Consider the following 17,500-nt stretch of genomic DNA (forward strand, 5'->3'; position numbering starts at 1 on the left):
TGTTGTTTAAAACACCTGGCTCTGAAACAGGTTATGTTGTTTCAAACACCTGGCTCTGAAACAGGTTATGTTGTTTCAAACACCTGGCTCTGAAACAGGTTATGTTGTTTCAAACACCCGGCTCTGAAACAGGTTATGTTGTTTAAAACACCTGGCTCTGAAACAGGTTATGTTGTTTCAAACACCTGGCTCTGAAACAGGTTATGTTGTTTCAAACACCCGGCTCTGAAACAGGTTATGTCGTTTCGGCGACAGGTGTTTATGTTTTTGGACTCACCGTAGCAGACTTTGGATTTATCGTTTAAAGTCAAGTATGACAATAGACTGTATATGGCTCATGCTAGTACGGGTAGTCAACGGTGTTTTGAGTGTGGTGATGTGGGCCATAAGCGACATGCTTGCCCGAAAAGGGAGAAAGCGGAGGGAGGGGCGCAGGTCGTTCTCGTAAAGCCTGGGCCCACTGATGTAGAGAGAGGTGGTCCTCGTAACGCCTGGGCCCACTGATATAGAGAGAGGTGGTCCTCGTAACGCCTGGGCCCACTGATGTAGGGAGAGGTGGTCCTCGTAACGTCTGGGCCCACTGATGTAGGGAGACGTGGTCCTCGTAACGCCTGGGCCCACTGATGTAGAGAGACGTGGTCCTCGTAACGCCTGGGCCCACTGATGTAGGGAGACGTGGTCCTCGTAACGCCTGGGCCCACTGATGTAGAGAGAGGTGGTCCTCGTAACGCCTGGGCCCACTGATGTAGGGAGAGGTGGTCCTCGTAACGCCTGGGCCCACTGATGTAGGGAGAGGTGGTCCTCGTAACGCCTGGGCCCACTGATGTAGGGAGAGGTGGTCCTCGTAACGCCTGGGCCCACTGATGTAGGGAGAGGTGGTCCTCGTAACGTCTGGGCCCACTGATGTAGAGAGACGTGGTCCTCGTAACGCCTGGGCCCACTGATGTAGAGAGACGTGGTCCTCGTAATGCCTGGGCCCACTGATGTAGAGAGACGTGGTCCTCGTAACGCCTGGGCCCACTGATGTAGGGAGTCGTGGTCCTCGTAACGCCTGGGCCCACTGATGTAGAGAGAGGTGGGCCTCGTAAAGCCTGGGACCACTGATGTAGAGAGACGTGGTCCTCGTAATGCCTGGGCCCACTGATGTAGGGAGACGTGGTCCTCGTAACGCCTGGGCCCACTGATGTAGAGAGAGGTGGGCCTCGTAAAGCCTGGGCCCACTGATGTAGAGAGAGGTGGTCCTCGTAACGCCTGGGCCCACTGATGTAGAGAGAGGTGGTCCTCGTAACGCCTGGGCCCACTGATGTAGAGAGAGATGGTCCTCGTAACGTCTGGGCCCACTGATGTAGATAGACGTGGTCCTCGTAACGCCTGGGCCCACTGATGTAGAGAGACGTGGTCCTCGTAACGCCTGGGCCCACTGATGTGGGGAGACGTGGTCCTCGTAACGCCTGGGCCCACTGATGTGGGGAGACGTGGTCCTCGTAACGCCTGGGCCCACTGATGTAGAGAGAGGTGGTCCTCGTAACGCCTGGGCCCACTGATGTAGAGAGAGGTGGTCCTCGTAACACCTGGGCCCACTGATGTAGGGAGACGTGGTCCTCGTAACGCCTGGGCCCACTGATGTGGGGAGACGTGGTCCTCGTAACGCCTGGGCCCACTGATGTAGAGAGAGGTGGTCCTCGTAACGCCTGGGCCCACTGATGTAGGGAGAGGTGGGCCTCGTAACGCCTGGGCCCACTGATGTAGAGAGAGGTGGGCCTCGTAACGCCTGGGCCCACTGATGTAGAGAGAGGTGGTCCTCGTAACGCCTGGGCCCACTGATGTAGGGAGAGGTGGTCCTCGTAACGCCTGGGCCCACTGATGTAGGGAGACGTGGTCCTCGTAACGCCTGGGCCCACTGATGTAGGGAGAATTGGGCAGACAGCGGTAGAGCTGCCACAACCACCTGGTGCTGAGAAACAAGTTGTCCGTGTTGAGGGCACGGAGTTGCAACTTGTACCAGAGGAGAATGCTATGCAGCAGAAACATATTGTTGTAGAAGGTAAGGACGGATCTGAAGAGCCATTTCCTCAGACTGGTGAGGAGTTGCCCAGTACGAGTGCTGGGGTACAGGAGGGGGTTCATGTGGAGCTAGGCTCCCAGGTAGTGGAGGAGATGCCCAGTACGAGTAATGGGGTGCAAGTGGGAAGTGTTGAGAGGGATGTGGCTGAGGGGAGTCAGGGGTCTGTGGCCTCAGTTGAGGTGAGGGGAGTCAGGGGTCTGTGGCCTCAGTTGAGGAGAGGGGAGTCAGGGGTTTGTGGCCTCAGTTGAGGTGAAGGGAGTCAGGGGTTTGTGGCCTCAGTTGAGGTGAAGGGAGTCAGGGGTCTGTGGCCTCAGTTGAGGTGAAGGGAGTCAGGGGTCTGTGGCCTCAGTTGAGGTGAGGGGAGTCAGGGGTCTGTGGCCTCAGTTGAGGTGAGGGGAGTCAGGGGTCTGTGGCCTCAGTTGAGGTGAGGGGAGTCAGGGGTCTGTGGCCTCAGTTGAGGTGAGGGGAGTCAGGGGTCTGTGGCCTCAGTTGAGGTGAGGGGAGTCAGGGGTCTGTGGCCTCAGTTGAGGTGAAGGGAGTCAGGGGTCTGTGGCCTCAGTTGAGGTGAGGGGAGTCAGGGGTCTGTGGCCTCAGTTGAGGTGAGGGGAGTCAGGGGTTTGTGGCCTCAGTTGAGGTGAAGGGAGTCAGGGGTTTGTGGCCTCAGTTGAGGTGAAGGGAGTCAGGGGTCTGTGGCCTCAGTTGAGGTGAGGGGAGTCAGGGGTCTGTGGCCTCAGTTGAGGTGAGGGGAGTCAGGGGTCTGTGGCCTCAGTTGAGGGGAGGGGAGTCAGGGGTCTGTGGCCTCAGTTGAGGTTAGGGGAGTCAGGGGTCTGTGGCCTCAGTTGAGGTGAGGGGAGTCAGGGGTTTGTGGCCTCAGTTGAGGTGAGGGGAGTCAGGGGTCTGTGGCCTCAGTTGAGGTGAGGGGAGTCAGGGGTCTGTGGCCTCAGTTGAGGTGAGGGGAGTCAGGGGTCTGTGGCCTCAGTTGAGGAGAATCAGGAGAAGGATATGGATATCTCTCCTGATACGACAGCAGCTGGTGACGACTCAATTTACAATCTAGAGGAGATAAATGTGTTCCTGGATCAGACTTTTGGGAAATCTGTCAAATTGGCAGATGTTTTTGATGTTGATAAGACTGTGAGGTCAGCTGTGGTGTTACAGAAGACGGTGGTGTTAGACCAGTTGAGTGTGTAGAAGCATTTCCGCTTGAGGGAATGTGTTACTGCTGTCACGGCAACAAAAGGTGGCGGGAAACGTGGTACGGTTAATAAGAGAAAATAAAAACGATGATGATGATCATGCCTTACAGGGTATTTTTCTCTCCTTGTCTGGTTTCTCTGTGGTTTCTTCTGCTTTTCTTTTCTCTATATGGAGGTAATAAGGGTAGGTTCTCTCAATATTAATGGGGGAAGGGACATGAATAGGAGGGGGAAGGGACAGGATTAAGAAGTGGAAGGGACGGGAAAAAGAGGGGGAAGGGACAGGAATAAGAGGGGGAAGGGACAGGAATAAGAGGGGAGAAGGGACAGGAATAAGAGAGGGAAGGGACAGGAATAAGAGGGGAAGGGACAGGAATAAGAGGGGAGGGGACAGGAATAAGAGGGGGAAGGGACAGGAATAAGAGGGGGAAGGGACAGGAATAAGAGGGGAGAAGGGACAGGAATAAGAGAGGGAAGGGACAGGAATAAGAGGGGACGGGACAGGAATAAGAGGGGAAGGGACAGGAATAAGAGGGGAAGGGACAGGAATAAGAGAGGGAAGGGACAGGAATAAGAGGGGGAAGGGACAGGATTAAGAGGGGGAAGGGACAGGAATAAGAGAGTGAAGGGACAGGAATAAGAGAGGGACGGGACAGGAATAAGAGAGGGACGGGACAGGAATAAGAGAGGGAAGGGACAGGAATAAGAGGGGACGGGACAGGAATAAGAGAGGGAAGGGACAGGAATAAGAGGGGAAGGGACAGGAATAAGAGGGGAAGTGACAGGAATAAGAGGGGAAGGGACAGGAATAAGAGGGGGAAGGGACAGGAATAAGAGGGGAAGGGACAGGAATAAGAGGGGAAGGGACAGGAATAAGATGGGGAAGGGACAGGAATAAGAGGGGAAGGGACAGGAATAAGAGGGGAAGGGACAGGAATAAGAGGGGAAGGGACAGGAATAAGAGGGGAAGTGACAGGAATAAGAGGGGAAGGGACAGGAATAAGAGGGGAAGGGACAGGAATAAGATGGGGAAGGGACAGGAATAAGATGGGGAAGGGACAGGAATAAGATGGGGAAGGGACAGGAATAAGAGGGGAAGTGACAGGAATAAGAGGGGAAGGGACAGGAATAAGAGGGGAAGGGACAGGAATAAGATGGGGAAGGGACAGGTTTAATGTCGTTTTTCTACAGGAGATACATAATGATGAGGATAATGAGGTGGGCTTCTACAGGAGATACATAGTGATGAGGATAATGAGGTGGACTTCTACAGGAGATACATAGTGATGAGGATAATAAGGTGGGCTTCTACAGGAGATACATAGTGATGAGGATAATGAGGTGGACTTCTACAGGAGATACATAGTGATGAGGATAATGAGGTGGACTTCTACAGGAGATACATAGTGATGAGGATAATGAGGTTGACTTCTACAGGAGATACATAGTGATGAGGATAATGAGGTGGACTTCTACAGGAGATACATAGTGATGAGACTAATGAGGTTGAGTTCTACAGGAGATACATAGTGATGAGGATAATGAGGTGGACTTCTACAGGAGAAACATAGTGATGAGGATAATGAGGTTGACTTCTACAGGAGATACATAGTGATGAGGATAATGACGTGGACTTCTACAGGAGATACATAGTGATGAGGATAATGAGGTTGAGTTCTACAGGAGATACATTGTGATGAGGATAAGGAGGTGGACTTCTACAGGAGAAACATAGTGATGAGGATAATGAGGTTGAGTTCTACAGGAGATACATTGTGATGAGGATAAGGAGGTGGACTGGGGTAGGTGGTGGGAGGGGCAGCATATACTCAGTCGTGGTACTAATTTCAGGGGTGGAAATGTTGTTTTCCTCAGGCTTAGGGGTGACTGTTCTCTCTACAACAGAGATTGTCACGGGTCGGGTTTTATTGGTCGAGGTGGATGTGTTGTGTTGTTTCTGCTCCTAATGAGGGTACAGAGCGTATTGCTGTATTTGATAAAAATCAAGGAAACCTGAAGACATTGTGACCAAGAGGGGTGTGTGGTTTTAGGGGGGGACTGGAACTGTACAGTGGATTTTACTGTTGATCGCACTGCTGAAGAACCTCACCTGCGGTCAGCTACTTGTCTGTCTGGTCTATTAGCTGAGTTTGAGCTTTCTGATGTGTGGAGAGAAAGACATGCTCAAGTTAGACACTACACATGGTTAAAAGTTAATGAAGGAGGTGTCGGTGCAGGAAGGTTAGACAGGTTGGTATGTATCTGATCACTACTGTAGTAGGGTTGGAAGGTTAGACAGGTTGTATGTATCTGATCTCTACTGTAGTAGGGTTGGAAGGTTAGACAGGTTGTATGTATCTGATCTCTACTGTAGTAGGGTTGGAAGGTTAGACAGGTTGTATCTGATCACTACTGTAGTAGAGTTGGAAGGTTAGACAGGTTGTATGTATCTGATCACTACTGTAGTAGGGTTGGAAGGTGAGACAGGTTGTATCTGATCACTACTGTAGTAGAGTTGGAAGGTTAGACAGGTTGTATGTATCTGATCACTACTGTAGTAGGGTTGGAAGGTGAGACAGGTTGTATGTATCTGATCTCTACTGTAGTAGGGTTGGAAGGTTAGACAGGTTGTATCTGATCACTACTGTAGTAGGGTTGGAAGGTTAGACAGGTTGTATGTATCTGATCACTACTGTAGTAGGGTTGGAAGGTTAGACAGGTTGTATGTATCTGATCTCTACTGTAGTAGGGTTGGAAGGTTAGACAGGTTGTATGTATCTGATCACTACTGTAGTAGGGTTGGAAGGTTAGACAGGTTGTATCTGATCACTACTGTAGTAGGGTTGGAAGGTTAGACAGGTTGTATGTATCTGATCTCTACTGTAGTAGGGTTGGAAGGTTAGACAGGTTGTATGTATCTGATCTCTACTGTAGTAGGGTTGGAAGGTTAGACAGGTTGTATGTATCTGATCTCTACTGTAGTAGGGTTGGAAGGTTAGACAGGTTATATGTATCTGATCTCTACTGTAGTAGGGTTGGAAGGTTAGACAGGTTGTATCTGATCTCTACTGTAGTAGGGTTGGAAGGTTAGACAGGTTGTATGTATCTGATCTCTACTGTAGTAGGGTTGGAAGGTTAGACAGGTTGTATGTATCTGATCTCTACTGTAGTAGGGTTGGAAGGTTAGACAGGTTGTATCTGATCTCTACTGTAGTAGGGTTGGAAGGTTAGACAGGTTGTATGTATCTGATCACTACTGTAGTAGAGTTGGAAGGTTAGACAGGTTGTATGTATCTGATCACTACTGTAGTAGGGTAGAAGGTTAGACAGGTTGTATGTATCTGATCTCTACTGGAGTAGGGTTGGAAGGTTAGACAGGTTGTATCTGATCACTACTGTAGTAGGGTTGGAAGGTTAGACAGGTTGTATGTATCTGATCACTACAGTAGTAGGGTTGGAAGGTTAGACAGGTTGTCTGTATCTGATCTCTACTGTAGTAGGGTTGGAAGGTTAGACAGGTTGTATCTGATCTCTACTGTAGTAGGGTTGGAAGGTTAGACAGGTTGTATCTGATCACTACTGTAGTAGGGTTGGAAGGTTAGACAGGTTGTATGTATCTGATCTCTACTGTAGTAGGGTTGGAAGGTTAGACAGGTTGTATCTGATCACTACTGTAGTAGGGTTGGAAGGTTAGACAGGTTGTATGTATCTGATCTCTACTGTAGTAGGGTTGGAAGGTTAGACAGGTTGTATCTGATCACTACTGTAGTAGGGTTGGAAGGTTAGACAGGTTGTATCTGATCACTACTGTAGTAGGGTTGGAAGGTTAGACAGGTTGTATGTATCTGATCTCTACTGTAGTAGGGTTGGAAGGTTAGACAGGTTGTATGTATCTGATCTCTACTGTAGTAGGGTTGGAAGGTGTGATATTACTCCTGTGGGTTTCTCTGATCACCATATTGTTACTGTTGATATTCACTTGTCCTGTCCACGAAGGATCATCACCTTACTGGTATTTTAATGTTAAGTTGTTACATGATGTCATGTTTTGTGAAAAGTTTTTGTTGTTTTGGGAAAAATGTAGTGTTATTAAATTAAACTTGGAGTCCTTGAGACAATGGTGGGAGGTTGGGAAGGCCCAAATATGTGTGTTTTGTCAACAGTCTACTGCTGGAGGATTGTGACTCTCTGTGTGCTAAACAGTTGTTACACATTTGGGCCCTGAGCAGAGAGTTGCTTTAGGCTCTGACATTACTCTGCCAGAGCTGTCCACTACAGTTACACAGCTCTCATCAGGCCCCTGGCATCGATGGTTTACCATCTGAGTTCTATAACACTTTTGGGGGTCTTTTGTGGGGGATTTTAATGAAGTGTTGTGTGAATCTTTTCATGAGGGTTCTCTTCCTGTATCCTGTCAACGTGCTGTGCTTTCATTGTTGCCCCAAAAAATTAGGATTTGGCTCTTCTAAAAAAAATTGACGACCTGTTGCGTTGCTCTGTGCAGAAACTAAAATGATATCGAAGCGTCTCTCAAACAGGTTGAAAGAGTATCTGGGGCTGTTGGTCCACAAGGACCAGTCTTACTGTGTTACCTGATCGCTCAATCGTTGATAACTTGTTTCTGATAAGAGATGTTTTAGACATTTGTAAACTGTCTGATGTGAATGTGGGTTTACTTTCTTTGGATCAGGAGAAGACCTTTGACCTTTGGGTTTGGGGATGTTCTTTTGTCTTGGATGAGTTTACTGTATGCTGGGGCCTCGTGTATGGTGAAGGTGGGTGAGTTTACTGTATGCTGGGGCCTCATGTATGGTGAAGGTGGATGACTTTACTGTATGCTGGGGCCTCGTGTATGGTGAAGGTGGGTGAGTTTACTGTATGCTGGGGCCTCATGTATGGTGAAGGTGGATGACTTTACTGTATGCTGGGGCCTCATGTATGGTGAAGGTGGGTGAGTTGACTGTATGCTGGGGCCTCATGTATGGTGAAGGTGGGTGAGTTTACTGTATGCTGGGGCCTCATGTATGGTGAAGGTGGGTGAGTTTACTGTATGCTGGGGCCTCATGTATGGTGAAGGTGGGTGAGTTTACTGTATCCTGGGGCCTCGTGTATGGTGAAGGTGGGTGAGTTTACTGTATGCTGGGGCCTCATGTATGGTGAAGGTGGATGAGTTTACTGTATGCTGGGGCCTCGTGTATGGTGAAGGTGGGTGAGTTTACTGTATGCTGGGGCCTCATGTATGGTGAAGGTGGGTGAGTTTACTGTATGCTGGGGCCTCATGTATGGTGAAGGTGGGTGAGTTTACTGTATGCTGGGGCCTCATGTATGGTGAAGGTGGGTGAGTTTACTGTATGCTGGGGCCTCATGTATGGTGAAGGTGGATGAGTTTACTGTATGCTGGGGCCTCATGTATGGTGAAGGTGGGTGAGTTGACTGTATGCTGGGGCCTCATGTATGGTGAAGGTGGGTGAGCTTACTGTATGCTGGGGCCTCATGTATGGTGAAGGTGGGTGAGTTTACTGTATGCTGGGGCCTCGTGTATGGTGAAGGTGGATAAGTTTACTGTATGCTGGGGCCTCGTGTATGGTGAAGGTGGATAAGTTTACTGTATGCTGGGGCCTCATGTATGGTGAAGGTGGATGAGTTGACTGTATGCTGGGGCCTCATGTATGGTGAAGGTGGGTGAGTTTACTGTATGCTGGGGCCTCGTGTATGGTGAAGGTGGGTGAGTTTACTGTATGCTGGGGCCTCGTGTATGGTGAAGGTGGGTGAGTTTACTGTATGCTGGGGCCTCGTGTATGGTGAAGGTGGATAAGTTTACTGTATGCTGGGGCCTCATGTATGGTGAAGGTGGATGACTTTACTGTATGCTGGGGCCTCATGTATGGTGAAGGTGGGTGAGTTTACTGTATGCTGGGGCCTCGTGTATGGTGAAGGTGGGTGAGTTTACTGTATGCTGGGGCCTCATGTATGGTGAAGGTGGGTGAGTTTACTGTATGCTGGGGCCTCGTGTATGGTGAAGGTGGATAAGTTTACTGTATGCTGGGGCCTCATTTATGGTGAAGGTGGATGAGTTGACTGTATGCTGGGGCCTCATGTATGGTGAAGGTGGGTGAGTTTACTGTATGCTGGGGCCTCATGTATGGTGAAGGTGGATGACTTTACTGTATGCTGGGGCCTCATGTATGGTGAAGGTGGGAGGTGGTTTGAGCTGCCCCATCCCCGTCCAAAGGGGTATCAGGCAGGGATGCCCAATTTCAGGAGTGAGGTGGTGAGGTGAGGATGTTAAGGTTCTCTTTAAAGGTGTATGAGGGGGCCTCCTCAGCTAGAGTCAATTGGGTAAAGAGTGAATCACTGTGGGCAGGTCAGCTTCAGATAGGGTCCACTCCACGGTTACCAGGGGGCTTCAGATAGGGTCCGCTCCACGGTTACCAGGGGGCTTCAGATAGGGTCCGCTCCACGGTTACCAGGGGGCTTCAGATAGGGTCCGCTCCACGGTTACCAGGGGGATTCAGATAGGGTCCACTCCACGGTTACCAGGGGGTTCAGATAGGGTCCGCTCCACGGTTACCAGGGGGGCTTCATTTGGGCAGAGATTATTTTTTTTCCAAAGGCTCTGATATCTTTCAAAACAATAACTGTAAGGGTGCAGTGGAGAAGGTGTGTGTCAGATTGTCTAGATGGAAATGGGTACCACAGCTGTCTTATAGGGGAAGGGTGCAGTGGAGAAGGTGTGTGTCAGATTGTCAGGGTGGAAATGGGTACCACAGCTGTCTTATAGGGGAAGGGTGCTGGTAGCCAATGATCTAGCTGTGGCACAGACTAATGATTTTACAGCCGGTGGGTCTGATACAAGAGCTTCAGATGACACTTATTAATTTCTTCTGGTCTGGACAAAATTGGATTAAAGCACCGTACCTGCCACTGCACGAGGGTGGACAAGGCGTGGTGGACATTTCTTCCAGGATCATGGCTTTTCACCTTCAAGCAGCCCAGAGACTGTTGTTCAGTGACGGTTCTAGCTGAGTCGACACAGACTATACATTGGTGAGGAGAGCGGGCTGTTTGGGCTTAGACAAGCATCTTTTCCTCTTAAAGCTGGAGGGGGGTGATTTGTCTGGCCTGACCCCATTTTATGAGTCTGTTATGCAGGCTTGGGGAGTTCTCAACTTGTTCTGTAAGGCTGGCACGCCACCAGGGATGTGGCTTTTTGAAGAGCCTCTTTCTCACAACACTGCCATCCAGTCCCGTGCTATGAGTTCAGCCAGCCTACGTTCATGCCTGTTAGGTGTGGGGTTTACCAAGCTGGGTCATCTGATGTGGAGCAGAAGCGTAGCTGAGGGCTGCATGCCGGAGGGGATGTTGGCAGCGAGACTGAGGGTTGAGTTTACCTACTACAAACTGGTTAATAACATTGATCTGTTTATGAGTAAATGGGGTACTGGTTAATAACATTGATCTGTTTATGAGTAAATGGGGTACTGGTTAATAACATTGATCTGTTTATGAGTAAATGGGGTACTGGTTAATAACATTGATCTGTTTATGAGTAAATGGGGTACTGGTTAATAGCATTGATCTGTTTAAGAGTAAATGGGGTACTGGTTAATAGCATTAATCTGTTTATGAGTAAATGGGGTACTGGTTAATAACATTGATCTGTTTATAAGTAAATGGGGTACTGGTTAATAACATTGATCTGTTTATGAGTAAATGGGGTACTGGTTAATAGCATTGATCTGTTTATGAGTAAATGGGGTACTGGTTAATAGCATTAATCTGTTTATGAGTAAATGGGGTACTGGTTAATAACATTGATCTGTTTATAAGTAAATGGGGTACTGGTTAATAACATTGATCTGTTTATGAGTAAATGGGGTACTGGTTAATAGCATTGATTTGTTTATGAGTAAATGGGGTACTGGTTAATAACATTGATCTGTTTATGAGTAAATGGGGTACTGGGTAATAACATTGATCTGTTTATGAGTAAATGGGGTACTGGTTAATAGCATTGATCTGTTTATGAGTAAATGGGGTACTGGTTAATAACATTGATCTGTTTATAAGTAAATGGGGTACTGGTTAATAACATTGATCTGTTTATGAGTAAATGGGGTACTGGTTAATAGCATTGATCTGTTTATGAGTAAATGGGGTACTGGTTAATAACATTGATCTGTTTATGAGTAAATGGGGTACTGGGTAATAACATTGATCTGTTTATGAGTAAATGGGGTACTGGTTAATAACATTGATCTGTTTATGAGTAAATGGGGTACTGGTTAATAACATTGATCTGTTTATGAGTAAATGGGGTACTGGTTAATAACATTGATCTGTTTATGAGTAAATGGGGTACTGGTTAATAGCATTGATCTGTTTAAGAGTAAATGGGGTACTGGTTAATAGCATTAATCTGTTTATGAGTAAATGGGGTACTGGTTAATAACATTGATCTGTTTATAAGTAAATGGGGTACTGGTTAATAACATTGATCTGTTTATGAGTAAATGGGGTACTGGTTAATAGCATTGATCTGTTTATGAGTAAATGGGGTACTGGTTAATAGCATTAATCTGTTTATGAGTAAATGGGGTACTGGTTAATAACATTGATCTGTTTATAAGTAAATGGGGTACTGGTTAATAACATTGATCTGTTTATGAGTAAATGGGGTACTGGTTAATAGCATTGATTTGTTTATGAGTAAATGGGGTACTGGTTAATAACATTGATCTGTTTATGAGTAAATGGGGTACTGGGTAATAACATTGATCTGTTTATGAGTAAATGGGGTACTGGTTAATAGCATTGATCTGTTTATGAGTAAATGGGGTACTGGTTAATAACATTGATCTGTTTATAAGTAAATGGGGTACTGGTTAATAACATTGATCTGTTTATGAGTAAATGGGGTACTGGTTAATAGCATTGATCTGTTTATGAGTAAATGGGGTACTGGTTAATAACATTGATCTGTTTATGAGTAAATGGGGTACTGGGTAATAACATTGATCTGTTTATGAGTAAATGGGGTACTGGTTAATAGCATTGATCTGTTTATGAGTAAATGGGGTACTGGTTAATAGCATTAATCTGTTTATGAGTAAATGGGGTACTGGTTAATAACATTGATCTGTTTATGAGTAAATGGGGTACTGGTTAATAGCATTGATCTGTTTATGATAGTTACTGGTCGGTTGGTCGGGATGATTGACATGATCACTACTTAGTTCTCAGCTCTGGGAGAGGTTTTCTCTTCCCAACAGTCTATATTTGGGCCAAAGTACAGGTTTAGTTGAAGGGGTGTAGTTCTCTTACTAAATTAGCAACAGGAAATAACAGTATTCAGAGCCGGATCTGTGGATGTGGTGAGCATGCTGGAGGGGATGCTGGCAGCGAGACTGAGGATTTGAGTTTACCTATTATAAACTGGTTAATAACGTTGATCTGTTTATGAGTAAATGGGGTACTGGTTAATAACGTTGATCTGTTTATGAGTAAATGGGGTATTTAGATGCTGCTGGATGATGCTGCTCACCAAACACAAGATTTGGTGTTTTTAATTTATGTGTATTGTTTGAGTGTTTATTGTGTTGTGGGTTCCCAGACCCCAAAAATTTCATTTAAAACTCAAACTCATTTTCTTTCTCTCTCGCTTTAATTCTCTCTTTGTCTCTCACTCTCTTTCTCTATCTCTCTATCCCTCTCTCTCTCTGTCTCTCTGTCTCTCTCTGTCTCTCTATCTCTCTCTAAGTATCTCTCTTTACCTGTCTCTGTCTATCTCTCTCGCTCTAAATATATATATATATACTGTATATATACGTATATATATATATATATATATATATATATATATATATATATATATATATATATATGTCTCTCTTTCTCTCTCTCTGTCTCTCTCAATTCAATTTCAGACAGTGTTGCTTTATTGGCATGGGAAACATATGTTAACATTGCACAAGCAGGTGACCTAGATAAAGAACAAAAATGAAATCAACAATAACAATTGAACAAAGTTCCAAAAGAATATAGACATTACAAATGTCATATTAGGTGCAAATAGTTAAAGTACAAAAGGGAAAATAAATCAACATAAATATGGGTTCATTTTTACAATGGTGTTTGTTCTTCACTGGTTGCCCTTTTCTTGTGACAACAGGTCACACATCCTGCTGCTGTGATGGCACACTGTGGTATTTCACCCAGTAGATATGGGAGTCAAAATCGGGTTTGTTTTCTAATTCTTTGTGGGTCTGTGTAATCTGAGGGAAATATGTGTCTCTAATATAGTCATACATTTGACAGGAGGTTAGGAAGTGCAGATCAGTTTCCACCTCATTTTGTGAGCAGTGTGCACATAGCCTGTCTTCTCTTGAGAGCCAGGTCTGCCTACGGTGGCCTTTCTCAATAGCAAGGCTATGCTCACTGAGTCTGTACATAGTCAAAACTTTCCTTAAATTCAGGTCAGTCACAGTGGTCAGGTATTCTGCCACTATGTACTCTCTGTTTAAAACCTTTCATTGCTACCCATCCCAGATCCGGGAGCATCCTCATCAAAAAAGCTGACTAGCATAGCCTAGCCTAACGCAACAGGGATATCATATAATATAATTTTCATGAAATCACAAGTCCAATACAGCAAATGAAAGATAAACATCTTGTGAATCCAGCCATCATTTCCGATTTTTAAAATGTTTTACAGCGAAAACACAATATTTATTTCTATTAGCTAACCACAATAGCAAAAGACTCAACCGCATATTTTCACCATTTTTCTACCGCATAGGTAGCTATCACAAAACCGACCAAATAGAGATATAATTAGTCACTAACCAAGAAACAACTTCATCAGATGACAGTCTTATAACATGTTATACAATAAATTTATGTTTTGTTCGAAAATGTGCATATTTGAGGTATAAATCATAGTTTTACATTGCAGCTACCATCAAAAATATCACCAAAGCAGCCAGAATAATTACAGAGAGCAACGTGAAATACCTAAATACTCGTCATAAAACATTTATGTAAAATACATAGTGTACAGCAAATGAAAGATAAACATCTTGTGAATCCAGCCAATATTTCCGATTTTTTAAGTGTTTTACAGCGAAAACACAATATAGCATTATATTAGCTTACCACAATAGCCAAACACACAAATGCATTTATTAGCAGCAAAAGGTAGCGATCGCAAAAACCAGCAAAAGATATCAAATGAATCACTAACCTTGGACAACTTCATCTGATGACAGTTTTATAACATCAGGTTATACAATACACATATGTTTTGTTCGAAAATGTGCATATTTAGAGCTGCAACCCGTGGTTATACATTGTGAAAATGTAGCATCGATTCCCCAGAATGTCAGGAGATATTTTGGACACTCACCTAATCTGACCAAAGAACTCATCATAAACTTTACTAAAAAATACATGTTGGATAGCAAATGAAAGATACACTGGTTCTTAATGCAACCGCCGTGTTAGATGTAAAAAAATAACTTTACGATAACAAACAGCTTACGTTATAGCGAGACAGCGCCCGCCAAAAACGGCAGATAATAGAAATAACATTTTCCACAGAAATACGAAATAACATCATAAATTGTTCTTACTTTTGCTGAGCTTCCATCAGAATCTTGTACAAGGAGTCCTTTGTCCAGAATAAATCGTTGTTTGGTTTTAGAATGTCCTTTTCTCCTGTCGAATTCGCTCCACAAGGCTAGCCATGCTGCTGACGTTCCCAATTTCTCTCGACGCAGAGAACGGAAAACTCCAAAAGTCCCATTAAACGTTGAATAAACTGATGAAACTCGGTTGAAAAAAACTACTTTTTGATGTTTTTCTTATTTGTATCAAATAAAAACAAAGCCGGAGATAATAGCCGTGTATACCGAACGCTTATCATAAGACAATATGGAGGTACTTCCCGCGCCTAGGTAGAGAAAGGAAATTCTGGTCACGTCATTCCAAGAGCTCTTGTTCGACCTCAGATCAAGCTAGACACCCCATTCCACCTTCCACTGCCTGTTGACATCTAGTAGAAGGCGTATGCAGTGCATGCAAATCCATAAATATAAGGCAATTCAATAGGCAGGCCCTGGAACAGAGCATCGTTTTCAGATTTTTCACTTCTTGTCTGGAAGTTTGCTGCAAAATGAGTTCTGTTTTACTCACAGATATAATTCAAACAGTTTTAGAAACTTGAGAGTGTTTTCTATCCAATAGTAATAATAATATGCATATTGTACGATCTAGAATAGAGTACGAGGCCTTTTAAATTGGGCATGATTTTTTCCAAAGTGGAAACAGCGCCCCCATATTGACAAGAAGTGGCCAAATAGCATTCTAGTTTGCTCAGTTATTTATTAACTGAATATATTTTGTTAATTTTTGGTTTTCTCATGATTTGGTTGGGTCTAATTGTGTTGCTGTCCTTGGGCTCTGTGGGGTCTGTTTGTGAACAGAGCCCCAGGACCAGCTTGCTAGGGGGGACTCTTCTCCAGGTTCATCTCTCTGTAGGTGATGGCTTTGTTATGGAAGGTTTAGGAATCGCTTCCTTTTAGGTGGTTGTAGAATTTAACGGCTCTTTTATGAATTTTGAGAATTGGGCCTAATTCTGCTCTGCATGCATTATTTGGTGTTTTACGTTGTACACAGAGGCTTTTTTTGCAGAATTCTACATGCAGAGTCTCAATTTGGTGTTTGTACCATTTTGTGAATTCTTGGTTGGTGAGCGGACCCCAGACCTCACAACCATAAAGGGCAATGGGTTCCATAACTGGTTCATTTATTTTTTGCCAGATCCTAATTGGTATGTCAATTTTATGTTCCTTTTGATGGCATAGAAGGCCCTTCTTGCCTTGTCTCTCAGATTGTTCACAGCTTTGTGGAAGTTACCTGTGGCGCTGATGTTTAGGCCGAGGTATGTATCGTTTTTTGTGTGCTCTAGGGCAACGGTGTCTAGATGGAATTTGTATTTGTGGTCCTGGGATCTGGACCTTTTTTGGAACACCATTATTTTTGTTTTACTGAGATTTACTGTCAGGGCCCAGGTCTGGCAGAATCTGTGCAGAAGATCTAGGTGCTGCTGTAGGCCCTCCTTGGTTGTGGTCAGAAGCACCAGATCATCAGCAAACAGTAGACATTTGACTTCAGATTCTAGTAGGGTGAGGCCGGGTGCTGCAGACTGTTCTAGTGCCCTCGCCAATTCGTTGATATATATGTTGAAGAGGTTGGGGCTTAAGTTGCTTCCCTGTTTCACCCCACGGCCCTCTGGGAAGAAATGTGTGTGTTTCTTGCCAATGTTGTTTGTGTACATGGATTTTATTATGTTTTATGTTTTTCCCCCAACACCACTTTCCAACAATTTGTATAGCGGACCCTCATGCCAAATTGAGTCGAAGGCTTTTTTGAAACAAACACTACTAACACTGTATTGTAATGACCTCTGAACAGCGGGAGGGGGCTTCAAAGGCCTCTGCAAGGCATTTCTGTCTCTCTCTCCCTAACCCCCATCTCTCTCTTTCTCTTCCATCTTTCTCTCTCTTTTCTCTCTCTCCCTATTTCTGTCTTTCTCTCCAAGACAGCTTGTATTTGACCAGAGAAAACAGTGACAGATAAATACTACTCATGTTTTATCTCCCTGTAGGCTGAGTTAGTACACGAACCAGAGCCTCACTTTCTACTGTCTACAATACCTGTTAACAACTCCATAATCTCCTTCAATACTTACTCCTTGGTGATGCGTCCTAAATTACACCCTACTCCTTACATAGCGCACTAGAGCTCTATGGACCCTGGTCAAAAGAAGTGCACTAGAGCTCTATGGACCCTGGTCAAAAGAAGTGCACTAGAGCTATATGGACCCTGGTCAAAAGAAGTGCACTAGAGCTCTATGGACCCTGTTCAAAAGAAGTGCACTAGAGCTCTATGGACCCTGTTCAAAAGAAGTGCACTAGAGCTCTATGGACCCTGGTCAAAAGAAGTGCACTAGAGCTCTATGGACCCTGGTCAAAAGAAGTGCACTAGAGCTCTATGGACACTGTTCAAAATAAGTGCACTAGAGCTATATGGACCCTGGTCAAAAGAAGTGCACTAGAGCTCTATGGACCCTGGTCAAAAGAAGTGCACTAGAGCTCTATGGACCCTGGTCAAAAGAAGTGCACTAGAGCTATATGGACACTGTTCAAAAGAAGTGCACTAGAGCTCTATGGACCCTGTT

At 45.1% G+C, this 17,500-nt stretch overlaps 1 protein-coding gene across 3 annotated transcripts in view; it reads left to right on the forward strand.

Annotated features, from left to right (window-relative positions):
- LOC139561273 (pyruvate carboxylase, mitochondrial-like) overlaps positions 1–17,500 on the forward strand; it is a 516,102-nt gene that overhangs the window by 411,049 nt on the left and 87,553 nt on the right. The window lies entirely within an intron of this gene.

The sequence above is a fragment of the Salvelinus alpinus genome, chromosome 31 (assembly GCF_045679555.1).
Source record: "Salvelinus alpinus chromosome 31, SLU_Salpinus.1, whole genome shotgun sequence".
Taxonomy (NCBI): domain Eukaryota; kingdom Metazoa; phylum Chordata; class Actinopteri; order Salmoniformes; family Salmonidae; genus Salvelinus; species Salvelinus alpinus.